The sequence below is a fragment of the Colias croceus genome, chromosome 16 (genome assembly GCF_905220415.1).
Source record: "Colias croceus chromosome 16, ilColCroc2.1".
Classification (NCBI taxonomy): Eukaryota; Metazoa; Arthropoda; class Insecta; order Lepidoptera; family Pieridae; genus Colias; species Colias croceus.
This window is the reverse complement of record NC_059552.1, coordinates 8,102,642-8,118,518: the sequence shown is the minus strand read 5'-3', so window position 1 is coordinate 8,118,518 and position 15,877 is coordinate 8,102,642.

Sequence of the window (15,877 nt, the reverse complement as noted above, 5' to 3'; positions counted from 1 at the left end):
TTATATATTCTTGTTCTTCAAGTTAAAGACTTTCAAATAAATTTAAAAAGCAACTTCTTATAAGCAAAATAACACAAAATTCATCACCACGCGTACGGGAACATAAGAATTTCATGTGTTATAAATTTAATTCGGAAGATTATTAAGTTCTTTCTATGAAAATCAGGTAAATCTCTATTTAACAACTTTATTTCAGAAATGGGGCTTAATATTCTATAGTGGTTCGTTCGGCGAGCAAACGTATTAGTTTTTTTCTAAAATTAACTATTCCTAAACGAATGATTTTATTGATTATTTTGGGTTCGACGACTTAGGACTCCATTGATTTAAAATATTGATTTATAAATATTGTGTAATGTTACCTAGATGTAGAAACATTATTTAAATATAAAATTACACCCAAAAGCTCGTCTCAACATTGAAATTCACATATTTTAAAACCGAAATCCGGTCCATTTATACGTGCTAACAATAGTGAAAAGTCGACCCATATTTGTCCCTTTGGCCGAAGCTCGGAAAATTGGAGGAACGTAATAGAAACAATACTCGATGCGGGTTGTTTGTCACGGATACTTTACAATTTTGTAGGGTTGCTATGGTCCCTTTGTAGAACCGAGTATTTGGCTTGAGGTTGCCTAGCTTGTGTTTTTAGCGGACAAATTCGAAGAACTTGTGAATTATGGTTTTATATACTTAGTTCGAATTTTACGTAGCTATTATGAAGCTGTGTGTAGGAAAGAATCATATTCTTATAATAATGAATTTAAATACACTCTTTTTAATGTTATGTTATGAACAGACATGAACAAAATTTAAAATTTAAAATTATACGCCTGTAATATACGTTTAGCAAATATTGTATTTTTCGTAATTGATATTTATTTTTCATTTTAATTAAGTATTATTGCTAAATGTTACCTAAATAAAAATCTGTTACATAGATTTATCTCGTGGATTCGCTTGTATAGTGTCCTGACAGAGTATCCTTTACGATATTGCAGATCATAATCTATCAGAAACGAATATCAGCCAAATTCGATACAATTCAGCGTAGTTAAATAAGTGTAATAAATACGTTTACGAAACGATTTAATAAACTAAAATAATAAACTGAAATAAAAACGTTTTAATCACGTTTTACGTTGTATTATTGCCTTTTTCTTTGTATATAATTTGCTGTAGAGACTGAACTTGTCTGCCCTCCATGATTTTTAAATTTAACAATTATAACTACGTATAATAATAATTATTTTTTTTGTCCTTTCTGGTGCTAGGTACAAAGTCCACCTGACTTGCATGATAGGGACGTATATATTTTGCTGCAAGAGTTAAAATACGAAACAATATCACGAAGGCAAGGAAAGTATTTATGTCTTTAAACTAATAAGTCTTTAATAAAGCCTTCATTTTTCTATTTCTGGTTATCTGGTTCTGGTTGGAAGCTCCTTGGTTCAGTGGTTGTGATATCAGTAAAAAAGGACTCTTCCTAATATTTATTACTATTTACCCGGTTTGCAAGTAACCTGTGCTCTCTGGACTGAATATAACACTAACAATAAAACCTTAAAATATATTTTTAGAAGTACATAGGTAAGAATTATAATTGCATGATATAAATTATATATTTATATTACGCAACGTATTATATACTTTAATTGTTCATATAAAGGGAATAATCTTCAAAGTTATTTTCTGCAAACACAAAAGACAGGTCTTTCACAGCTCTTAAATACGTTTCAACATCGGAGCTTTAATAATAAAATACTTAGAAATCAATGAAAACATCAAAGAGGCTATTAGATGACTTACGAGGCTTTCCCGCAATAAGCAAGTCTTCGAAAAGCTGAATTTAATGAGAATATCAACACGTTTGGTTAGACAATTAGGTAGAATAACGGTGAAAAATATAATATATGAAGCATAAATAAATAAAAATAACGTGTGTGCTGAGCACACGTGTCAGAGGTGAAACTTATTTAGAAAAAGTCAAAGATACCAAAATCGTCGCCTAAGTCCATGACATGACCTTGAAAATTTCACTCAACAGGTTTTCAGGTTTTCAAATTTACGCAGATAAACATATTGCTGATCAGAACTGCAAGTTGTAACGAAAAGGATATAATATAAACTGGTATAGCATAGTAGGTTGTAAAAGTGATAAGTTCAAAGATTTGAGACATCTGCCAAATCGTTTTATATTTCTAAAAAGACCAGCAAATTGTAAGATTACTTATATCGAGTTAAAAGAAATAATAAAAAATAGCGCCTTTGGCAATAAAATAGCGTAGTTGCACGGAAGCGTATTTGTTATTTTTTTCTCAGAAAATAAAGTATCTTCGTAAAACATCGGAATTCGCATTCTTGTTTTTATTAGAAAAATTCAGAGAAGCTCCCGAGATTTCGCGTGGGTTATTAGAAGGGCCTTTTGGCGAATTTGTGAGATTTTAAAGGCAACCTTTTCATTTGGCTCACCAATTACTCGTAAACCCTTTTCAAAAAAGTCTAATTTTACTCGTGAAATAACCAAAAAGACCCTATTACATCTATTTGTCGGTCCTTAATCAATGTTTTAATAATGTCATTACATTGAAGAATGTAAAGGGTCCCGTAAAAAGAGGTATTTTTTTCACCAAATTAAATTAAAATATACAATTTATATACTTACTAGATTTCCGCCCGCGGCTTCGCCCGCGTTTTCAAAGGAAAACCCGCATAACCTGGGACCCGTTCCCGTTCCCGTGGGATTTCCGGGATAAAACCTATTCTAAGTGTTAATCCAAGTTACCATCTATACGTGTGCTAAATTGCATTGTAATCGCTTCAGTAGTATTTGCGTGAAAGAGTAACAAACACACACACATCCTCAAAAACTTTTTCATTTATAATATTAGTAGTAGGATAGGATAGGATATAGGATAACATGTAGGTATACGTGAAATTTACATAAAGAAAATATACTTTAAAAATTGAAGAATAATTATCGAATTATTATACTTACTATATTATTAATATCATAGTTTGACCCTTGGTCCTTTATCGATCATATTTTGTTTATATTATGACGAAATTAACCTCATTTAAAACTTACCTATCACACGGGAGACTAAGTTAATACATAATATTAAACTAATCAACAAAGGCATAACTTTGTGAAACTATGAACGCTTTATAACTGAGATCATTATAAGTAACTAGCTGTGCCTCGCGGTTTTACCCGCATTGCAATTTGCAACGCTCCTATTGGTCTTAGAATGATGCCTATAGCCTTCCTCGATAGATGCTCCATCTAACTAGAATTTTTCAAATCGGTACAGTAGTTCCTGAGATTAACGCGTTCAAACAAACAAACTTTTATATTTATATTTTTATCTTACGTTACGTACGTTTTATATTTTTATCTTTAGTATATATTAAAACGCCTAATAAGCTCTGAATGCAACAAGAGATTTATACCTGCTTCTTCAATCTTTTCTTGATTTTATAAACATAAATACAATTCAAATATATAGTATAGTAGGTAATTGTAGCATATAAACAAAATATATCGAGTTCATTTCGCATTAAAATAATTTCGACGAACTAAATATTTATTACAAACCAAATGTTAATATCTCGTTAATAATATACACGGATAAGTCGAAATCCATTTAATTTCGCTGCACTCCCATAATGAATTACATGTGATCCCAGTATTTACGTATATAATATTCGTATACATATTACGAAAATTACCATCTGTATCATATCAGCATAATGTTGGATTATATGGTTAAATAGCGTAATAATAACAAATATTATGTGTCGGATTATGCAAAATAAAGTGTTGACTAGTGAAGCTATTTGGTTTTGTTTGGATTGTGAGAAAAGCACAGTTTGTCAGATTTATTCTGTAGGTATCTGTTTCTCTGATTGTTTTTCTTCTCTTTAGCGTTCTGTGGATTGCTTGATAGAGTTTCTTATTTCCCCAACAGGGATGTAACTCAGGAACTCTATTTGTACTTGGCTCTTCAATCTTGCACCATTCTCGCTGAAAAAAACAAAAACAAAAATTTGACATAAAAAGGTCTTCTACAGGAAGTACCTACTTCAAGACTAAGGATCAAAAGGTATCAAATTTTGACTGATCCTCATAGTGACCCTGAATAAAATTCAGATTTGCCTTATAAAACCTCCTCCGAGGGTAAAACCGAATGTTCACAGCGATCCCGATAAGGTAAGTTTGGGATCTCCCGAAGGATGAAAGTTGATGTAATCATGCTGGTCTTTTATGTTTTACTGATTTATATTTAAATTGGATACATGTTACGTGTATGCCATCAATTATTATTAACGTATTGCCTATTTGTTTGAATGAAAATTTGGAAGTACTTCTTAAATTATAAACAAAACATATTATGCACATGCTTGCTAGCTGGGTGGTTACGTCTTAAAAATATTAAAAAGTAATAGAGAAATGAGTGCTTTAAAAAAGTCAATTTTACCTTTAAATTTTACATCATATTTATATCACAATTATGATGCCTGTGGTTCTTAAACGACAAGAATGATGATGAAGAAATGTTTAAATTTAATGTAGATTAATAACAAAAAATAAGACTTGTAATTTTTTCCTAATTTCTAAATTTAATTCGGTCTTGAGAGAGATAAATTGTTTCTTCATGATAAGGCAAAAGCGAAGCGACGGAGGAAAAATTATTCACTTTTAAAAAGTATTTTGAAACACTTATTTAAACCATTCTGGAGATTTTGCGGAAAATCTTCTTAAAATTGCATGCTTTAACAATTAGAATGAATTCAATTATTGGGTGAGTTTGTATTGTATTTTAATGTATAATATTCAATAAATTAGTGATACTTTTTAAGAGTGGGCATAAAGGCAGAGAATTTCTAAAGTTATGGGCCCCGCCCTAGCGCGCCATGCCGCGCGCAATCTTTCTTCCATCATACACTCCGCACCCGGCTCATCGTACTTACGTAAAGTTCATCGGACGCTAAATTAAACACAATATTCTTCGCTCGTTCTACGCGTATTTTCGGTAGTTAGTATATTAATGAAATAATTATATAAAACAGTGAAGTTGAAATCATGGCAAGATTGGCAAGTTATGTAATATGATAATTTATTATTATTTTTTATTTATAATTATTGATGATAATCTATACGTATATAATAAAACAGTAAAAAAGTGTAAGTATGTATGTAATATATTCAAAAAAACAATATCAGGGAAACAGTATAGAGCACGAATCCGTAAAAAAATTCTGCCTGTGTGTTTATGTCTGTTTGTTTGTATGACTTGAATGAATGTTATATTGTTGTGTTTATATTATATTTATTATATACTAGCTTTCCGCCCGCGGCATCGCCCGCGCAGTCAAAGAAAAACCCGCATAATTCCCGTTCCCGTGGGATTTCCGGGATAAAACCTATCCTATGTCCTTTCTCGGGTATCAAAATATCTCTATACCAAATTACATGCAAATTGGTTCAGTAGGAGTGATTGAGTAACAGACAGACAGACAGAGTTACTTTCACATTTACAATATTAGTACCTACAACATTAGTATAATATTAGTACAAGGTAAATTAGCTTGGAGAAATATTTGCATATCTAGTGGTGTGTATGTCGTGGTCATATTGTAGATTTGCTCATTTCATGAAATGGCCAACATAGTTTGGTCAGATCGTTAAATCGTCAACGTTTCACGATTTGGTCATCGACATTTGGCCAGAACGTATAAAATATAGGTTAGGTTAGACTTTAATAAACAACGCACGAGCCGAGCGAGCAAAGCGAGCGTGCCGCGGCAGCGGCCGGCGAGTGCCAGAAGCGAATCGCTTTAACAAAAATGGTCGAATTTCGTGAAATGGCCATCCACGTTTGGCCAGATCGACGATCTGGCCAAATGTGGATGACCAAATCGTGAAACGTTGGCAATTTAACGATCTGGCCAAACTAAATTGGCCATTTCATGAAATGAGCAAATCTACGATATGGCCACGACATGTATATTACTCAGATCTTAGAGCGCGTTTCCACTATAACGTTCAGGCCTATACAAAAATGTTTCGATATCCTAACATTACTATTTAATGTTATACTTATTCCTAGAAACACTCTGATTTTTGTTTTCAATAAAAACAAGTTTTTATTTGAAAGAAAATGGTTTTGACTTTATAAAAAAAAAATAATTATCATTCAATTTCACGTTCTTGAGCAAACGACAAGACGACTACCGTGAAACAATAAAATATCGAGTCCATAATAATTTGTTTCGTTATTAATATTTGACCATAATAATTACGAAACAAAACAAATAAATAAATCGTCACTTGATAGTTGAAAGTGGAAACACGCACAAAACCAGAATTTGCATTCGCGAGTGTATTCATACTTAGGGTTGCCAAACAGTATTCTACTGTTTTTCACTAAATTATACTTTTTACTGTTTAACAAAAAAAAAGTACTTATACAAAAGACTGTTTTCAGCATCAAAGTGCAGACACATTATTATGTGTTACATTTAGACGCTCACAATTTTTTTTATTTAGTCAGAGGGCACACACTACAATAAATAATGTTTGTTTTGCTAAAATACTGTTTAATAATCTTCATAGACCTGAATAATGAATTACGAATATACGTACTTTATTTCTTGTAAAAAAAGTTGGCAACCCTATTCATAGTGTTTGTCTACACTAATCTACACTAATATTATAAAGAGGAAAACTTTGTTTGTTTGTTTGTTTGATTGTAATGAATAGGCTCATAAACTACTAGACCGATTTTAAAAATTCTTTCACCATTCGAAAGCTACATTATCCACGAGTAACATAGGCTAGGTTTTATCCCGGAAATCCCACGGGAACGGGAACTATGCGGGTTTTTTTTTTGGAAAACGCGGGCGAAGCCGCAGGCGGAAAGCTAGTGAATGATATGTATTTTATTTGTAACTAGCGGTCCGCCCCGGCTTCGCCCGTATATATTTACGTTTTCTCTACATGAGAACCATCCTTGTACTTCAAGGGATACAATAAAAAAAGAATGGAAAAAACACGTGATAACGTGACAACGCGAAACGCGAAATTTTATTGACACTAATTTTACGATAGATTTCAAATAATGAGCAGGTATCTAATATATAAAAATCAATGCCACTTTTCGTTGTAATTCCATAACTCGAGAACGGCTGAACCGATTTCGATAATTCTTTTTTTATTATATTCCTTGAAGTACGAGGATGGTTCTTATGTAGAGAAAACGTTAATATGTACCACGGGCGAAGCCGGGGCGGACCGCTAGTAACTTTATAATTATTTATACATACACTAATATTATAAGGAGGAAAACTTTGTTTGTTTGTTTGATTGTAATGAATAGGCTCATAAACTACTAGACCGATTTTAAAAATTCTTTCACCATTCGAAAGCTACATTATCCACGAGTAACATAGGCTAGGTTTTATCCCGGAAATCCCACGGGAACGGGAACTATGCGGGTTTTTCTTTGAAAACGCGGGCGAAGCCGCAGGCGGAAAGCTAGTGAATGATATGTATTTTATTTGTAATTAGCGGTCCGCCCCGGCTTCGCCCGTACATATTTACGTTTTCTCTACATGAGAACCATCCTTATGTACTTCAAGGGATACAATAAAAAAAGAATTGAAAAAAACACGTGATAACGTGACAACGCGAAACACGAAATTTTATTGACACTAATAATTTTACGATAGATTTCAAATAATGAGCAGGTATAACTTTATAATTTACTAGAGGTCCGCCCCGGCTTCGCCCGTGGTACATATTTCGCAATAAAAGGTAGCCTATATCCTTTCTCGGGTATCAAAATATCTCCATACCAAATTTCATGCAAATTGGTTCAGTAGTTTAGGCGTGATTGAGTAACAGACAGACAGACAGAGTTACTTTCGCATTTATAATATAAGTATGGATTATAATAATTATTTATGGGAGTTCACTCATCACTGCACCAGTGATAAGTAATACAGATTGTGAATATTATATTATATTATATATACCTACTATTCACAACCTATTTACGTTATTTACTGGAACAACCATAGGAATCTACAAATAGGTAGTAGGTAATCATAGTAGTAATGGTAATAAGTAATAATATAATAATTCATAAAAAAATATACCATAAATCTTTCTTGATTTTATTGATGTAACACTATGAATGAAATATTTGTATCCATATAATATATATATATATATATGTTTGTATACCTAAGATCGTCGCGTCAATACTCAGCCCACGGAAACGAATTTATGCATAAATTCGTGTGAGTGTGATTAGATATTACATATTTATGTAATATCTAAACTCACCTGCATAAAGTTTCTGAAATGAATCGAAAGTCGTATTTTTTATTAATACATATTAATAAATAATAATTTATTATTTATTATAAATAACTAATAATTATTTATTAATAATATGATTACAATACTATATTAACTTATCTTCGAAAATTAGTTAGATATCATTTAAATATGAATCTCTTTTAGTTCTCGTTTCTGAAGTTTCAATGTTCTTTTGTTGTGTACCATTTTCAAAAAAACAATATTGAAACAATATTATTAAAAAATCGGCGCGCGGCACAGCAATTTGAGCATGGTCTACTCGTCTCAACGGAGCGATAGCGTCTGATGTATGAAATAGAATTATGTTTTTAGCTCCCGGAACGTGCGATGCAAGATGATTTCTTGCGTAATTAAAAATATAGTAAGCGCCAAAAGTGTTTTATCGTGATTAAACCAAAACTATAAGTAATTACAAAAAAGTGGTCGGACAAAGTTCTCACAAATGTTTCAATATAATTGTTTATGAAAAAAAGAACATAATAGGCATTACCATGTCAAGTAAAAAACGTAAAAGTGTGAAATTTAGAGGTAACTTCGTGAATTTTTTCTATCGAGTCAATTTCAATATTTTATGTTTTTGATCTGACAGTATAATCGAAAATATCATCAAGTTTTACATATATTTTATTTTTTATATTTGGTCTTGAATATTACACGTATCAACTAAATGTTGATTGGTGATTTGACTTTATTCGCGTTCTTAAAGATAAAACTTATAATTTGTCAGAATAAACTTTGAAGAAAAAGAAACAAATCCAAGAGACAGCAATATGAACGTTAAACAAATGAAGCAATTCATTATTTATATAAATGTGAGAGAATTATAACATAGTAGTTGTTATGTGGCTATACCTTCCTATTATAATGAACTCTATGGTGTACAACATAGTGTTGATATTCAATTGATATGAAATGCATGGGGTGTCGGGCCATGCTATGGTTTATATTCTTTGAGTCAGTAGCTCGATGATATAGTCTCGGTACTACCATCGACCGCGCAAGGTGTGCGCACTGAGTCATTATTTAATATTATTTCACATATCTACCTAACTATAATTAATTATGGAGAGTTATTTAAATTCTGACAGCAGCGGTGGGATCGGCACTTATTACCCCCGATTCCAATAAGAATAAGACTACGTTAAACGATGCAAATCTGCAAGTGAGTGAAACGAGTGATAGTGTTAGTGAAGTTCAAGAAGAAATAGATAGTGTTAATGAGGTTCGAGAAGAACCAGAGTTTCCACCAATAAATCGTGAGAATGTTAACACAACAACAACAACATCATGTGTTGTGTGTGGGTTGTAAAGCACCATGTCGTGCGCATCTCTGTTAAAAGAAATGGCAGATACACTTTCCTAAAACGAAACATTTTGTTTCCGGGTCTAACGCATAAGTAAGGAAGACCCACTACGAGGCCAGCCTTCATCTACCTGTGTGGACATTATTTTTAAGGTGAAAAGAAGCTAAGAAGCGAAAGGAAATACCTTTTCGAGATATGGTATGGTAAAAAAGTGATCGAGTTTCAACATACATCGAGTGCTCCACTACAAAGTTGGCGCTAATCGACCGGCTGAGAACGGGCTGGAACTATGCGAATATAGTAAATTCGTGGTAGAAGGTATTGCAGATGACCAGGTATGATCTGATTTATTATGATACACGCCGATTGATTTTGTGGGTCTTGATAGACATTTTGGCATAAATCATTTAAAGCGTCGCATGTTGCAAATTGTTTGCTATAACTGTGTGTTCACATGTCATTACGAACGTGACTGTAAATCTCGCCCATGAAACAAAATCAGTTAGTTTAATCGATAAGAATAACAAAGGTCCGCTCAATATTTAAGAAATAGTTTTATTGTCATAAATTTGGTCACATAGAAGAGGTTTGTTTTTCTAAGCAACGGGCGGCACGCTCTTAAAGAAACAATACCCTTATTAATGTGTGTTTACAGCACGATACCCCGCTTACAGTCACAGACGTTGCCGGCGTAAAGTTCAAGTGCCTTATTGACAGCAGGTCCGATTGTTTTTTTTTTTCCTTTGTAAAAGGATAGCCGATAGCATGACCGGGCCTCTAGAATTTGTATACACTCGCGTAACAAGAACTGGCACTGTATCAACCTATTCATTCGCCCGTACAACATTACCCATAACTGTTAATGATGTAAATATGAGCTTTGGGTATTGTAGACTCTCGAGTACTTCCTGGGATGGAGTAACAGGTCGAGATGTTTTTACTAGAGCCGGACGTAGTTTGATTATGGATAACAATGGGCTCAAATTATTCGTGAATTTAAAATAAACAATATTTGTTATTGCGGACAATAATTTTGAATCTATAGACACGGATTTAAATGATTTTAATGATGTTCATCGTGTGAGATCCATTATTGAAAGTAAAGCACAAATTTTGTGAAATGGGAATAAGACTTGTGAATACAACCCTAGCACAATCTACAGTTCTTTCAACATTGATGAGGTTTTGTAATGCCCTTGTTGTTAACCAAGGACTAGATAAATTACGTGACTTCATAGCTACTTTTTTATTATCAACGATCTTGTCGAGTTTCAAAATCATAAGAGGTTACATTCTTTTGTTTAAAAAGAATATTGAAAGTCTCGCTTGCGCAGAGTTTTCATTTAATTGGAATAAATGCAAGTTGCTGTTGCAACATTGAATAGGTATTCACCACAAGGTTTCATAACATCGAATGGTAGACTTTTCAGATAAAAAAAATAAGGCTCTTGCTGAAGCATTATTGTCAAAAGAACGTTTAAGTTCGCGAAATATTTTAGAATGATAAAAAAAAAAGATTTCTGCTTCTTTATTAACGATTTTCGGACAAAGCTCGTTGTTGAAGTGCAAACAGATTCCTGTTCAATAGATTAATAGTGGTTCAGTTTTCCTACAAGAAAGTAATGATCAACTTAAAAATCGAATATTATCAAAGAATCACTGACACAGAAAGTTGTTATCATAGTTATTAAATAAAGTTATAAGATTTAAGAAGACCTCAAGCATAATCTATTAAGCGTTAACATTTTAGAATATTAACAGACTGAAATAGTCTCAAAGCATCATGTCATAAGAAAAATATTTTCTCCTCGTGTTCATAGATGATGGGCTTACATACAAGCTTTTGATTTCGAAGTCGGTACCTACGCAAGGGTCCAAGAATACCGCGTGTAGATTTTATTAGTAGAAACTAGTTGTCTTCACATAATGTTCAATTTGGGCAAAAATAGTAAAGATTCGCGACGACTACAAGCCGAACAACTTAGATCCGAACATAAGTAGAGTAATTGAAGCCGATAAAATGATATTATTGATTTAAATTTAAGGTGTCACATACGATTAAAAAAATGCTTGCTGTATAGACATTTTCTTTTGTTTGGTGCAAAGTGCAAACGAAGTGTTATCAATCATTTATTGATACAATCATTTCATGATTACTTATTTGAAACATTTTAGTTTGGAAAAACCTGCAAACTTTGTGTACTTAGTTCGTTAGAACGTACATTGAAAGTTTTTAGATTGCAAAGTTAATAAAAGGCCCTCTAGAGCTAGACAGTTGATTTGACATCCGATAGAAAATGTATCAGAACCACTTCATACATAACCATCGATACGAATGGCACTTACGAGTAGCAGTATAGAATGCGCATTGGTAATTGTTGACGCATTTATTGGTTAATATTTTCACCTAGCTCCTGTTAAAAATGTGTCTTCAAAAAAAAAAAAAGAGCATGTTAAGCGCTTTGTTTTGTTGTGCGCTGAAAGGAATAGTAGCCGATTAAGCTACGTCATTCGCAGGTAGCGAACTCATAGACTTGAGTTGGCAGTGTTCTTTTGAGTTTTACAAAATTACAAGCGGGTTGAGTTGCGCTAACGGGTTATTTTAAAAGGTTTATGTCTGTTCTTAAGTTCATTGTTTCAGTATCGCTGAAAATCATGAACCTAGATGATGGTATTCTTCAGTTATTGGCGAAATTCAACTTACTTTGAATTGTATTGTATAAAAAAAACGCACAGCACAGGCGACAGCCCATTGCAATTGTCTATAGGCTGCAAGACCACTGCGTTATAATGATTTAGTACGAGTGTCAACACTTTAGTAGTTAACCTGTTTGAAATTAGAAATAACGCAAAAGTCAGGATGGACGAGCAATTGCACGTCTGTTAAATGTTGTTGATTTTGTGTTAGTAAGAAAGAAAAGCCGATTGTTTTGACGGTCATTTTATGATTATTGAATTGTCTGAAGGTAGACTATGAGAATGTGATATTGTCGGTAGTGGTAAATGATATGGAAGTTGGTGCGACTTTAGAACCGGGTTCAGTCCTCGTAAATTAATTATTAGCAGTTACTCTGCCCCGTAAAGTGTTGTTATTATACGTTGTTAGTATACATCAAGTTATAAGTGCAAGGTGGTTTTGTGTACTCCTGTAAATACACTAAATATGTCACTGGACGACGAATTGATGGCGTGTCATACGATGTTAATTACTAAGTTAGGAGAAAAGTTCTCCAGTCCATACAAATTATGAGATTATAGACTTTGCGATAACGAGAGGTATCGAATCGAGCCTCAAACTGGAGGCCATGCTCAGTACATATTTGTGTCAAGAACTTCCAAATTCATCTGCAGTTGGAAAGTGAGCCAATGAATAAAAATGTATTCCACAAATGTTACTCCTTACTTCCAGTAATTTGCAAGTTGCCTGGCAGAGATTGCTGTGTAGCAATAAGGCCGCATATTGTGCAAAATATTTTTACCTTATAAGTTTGTACTAGATTTTCTTACATTGTTTTCTACTATAAAGTATTGTAAAAAAAATAAATACTCCGTATATTTTTATTTTTGTTTTATTTTATTATTTTTACCTATTTATTTCCTCGGTTGTTACATAATTCCTTATAGTTAATCTAAGTATTACACAAAAGTTTCATAACACACATGCACACCACACTTTAATAGCTCAATAATAGCTCTGTGTTTGACATAGCAAGGCGTGTATGTCATATTGTACATTGGAAGCTCCGCGCTTCGTGTAGTTGTGGGTAGCGCTTGCGCTCCTTGTGATCACAGTACATGGCAGGCTCAGCGCTGCATGTAGTTCCAGATGTTGTGGGTAGCATTGCGCTCCTTGTGATCACAGTACATTGGAAGCTTCGCGCTTCGTGTAGTTCCAGTTGTTGTGGGTAGCTTTAAGCTCCTTGTAGTCACAGTACATGACAGGCTCCGCGCTGTATGTAGTTCCAGATTTTGTGCGAAGCATTGCGCTTCATGTGACTACAGTACATGTCAGGCTCCGCGCTGCATGTAGTTCCAGTATTTGTTCAGAGCTCTACATTTACATTATAACACACACACCAGTACATGGCAAGCTCCGCGCTGCATGTAGTTCCAGATGTTATGGGTAGCATTGCGCTCCTTGTGATCACAGTACATGGCAGGCTCCGCGCTGCATGTAGTTCCAGATGTTATGGGTAGCATTCCGCTCCTTGTGATCACAGTACATTGGAAGCTTCGCGCTTCGTGTAGTTCCAGTTGTTGTGGGTAGCTTTAAGCTCCTTGTAGTCACAGTACATGACAGGCTCCGCGCTGTATGTAGTTCCAGATTTTGTGCGAAGCATTGCGCTTCATGTGACTACAGTACATGTCAGGCTCCGCGCTGCATGTAGTTCCAGTATTTGTTCAGAGCTCTACACTTACAATATAATACACACACACACACACAATACATTCAAAGCTTCGTCTTTAGGCGACAGTAGCCGTTGTTGATATCACCGATGATGACGATGATGAGTAATAATTTGTGAGTCGGTGTGAAAAGTTACAAACCGTGAAGGGAAAAGAGTTTGAATACAACAAATGAAATAGCAACGCAGTAAGTAATCTCGCAAAATTACTAGTGGAATGTTCGCGCGAGAACGCGCTCGTTGTCAGAATGGCCGTGTGAGAGAATTATAACATAGTAGTTGTTATGTGGCTATACCTTCCTATTATAATGAACTCTATGGTGTACAACATAGTGTTGATATTCAATTGATATGAAATGCATGGGGTGTCGGGCCATGCTATGGTTTATATTCTTTGAGTCAGTAGCTCGATGATATAGTCTCGGTACTACCATCGACCGCGCAAGGTGTGCGCACTGAGTCATTATTTAATATTATTTCACATATCTACCTAACTATAATTAATTATGGAGAGTTATTTAAATTCTCTGACATAAATATAGAAGATTTTAATAAAAGCAATTTTTAAATTCCATATGCATTGACGGGTAGGCTATGGCTGAACTTTATTATTGTATAGAAGTTGTATAGCATCATAATTATTGTTCATGGAATGAAAAAAACAAAAAAAAAATGGGATACAATGAGGTATCTGCGATTTTTAAATTCTTACGTGATGATTAGTTACTATTCATTACCATTATCATTTCCCTTTGTTAATAAGAGCAATACATGGCTGCATAGCTTACGATTGCCAATCCTTTAAAGTAATAAGAGGTTCAAATCAACATATACCGTGATAGTAGTAGATTCAATGGGTCGTTTGTATCATTTTATTCGGTTCTTCCGTGACTAGGGCTCATATGGAAGCCTTAATGGAGGCGAGTTTATCCACCTTTCGCTAAATATCTACTCAGCATGGAATGTTAGTCTTATTTACTTTTTTTTTTTTTTTTATAGTGGAGAATGCATTTAGGCATACCCAGGGCACTCGGGGAAAGAGCCCTGGGTTATGTCGGACTCACCCTGCTGAGTGCAGGGACCTACCGACTAAACTCCACTGTGTTCCGCCGTGCCGCTTTATAGACGGGGCCGCGGGTATTCGGTAGAACCGCGTCCGCGGACCCGTCAGCGGCCATTGTCAGCGGCAGCCTATCTCCAGGCCCAACGCGAAAGTCTTATTTACTTATAACCAATGAATCACATTATTATATATACGTTAGTTATAGTATTAAAAAAATCAATTATGTAATCACTTGGCACTTATTGATGAATGCTTCCAAAAGTCAAATCACTACATAGTATAAAACAAAGTCGCTTTCTCTGTCCCTATGTCCCTTTGTATGCTTAAATATTTAAAACTATGCAACGGATTTTGATGCGGTTTTTTTAATAGACAGAGTGATTCAAGAGGAAGGTAAGTATATAATTTATTAGGTTTTAGACAAAGCGGGCGAAGCCACGGGCGGTAAGCTAGTGAATAAATAAATACTTAATGAGTAAAAACATGTATTCTTGTTATTGTAGAGCAAGCAAGCACAATGGTTTGTGAGGACGGATGTTGTTAAACTTAGATGCAAAAAAGAATTCTCATCATGACATCATGGTCTGGACTGGATTGCATATTGACTATAATATCCTATTTTATCTTTCTGGATAAAACTACTATTATATCATTCTCTGATAGAGTTAAGAGAAACCTGTATGACTCATAATTTATTTGATTTGACATTGTAATT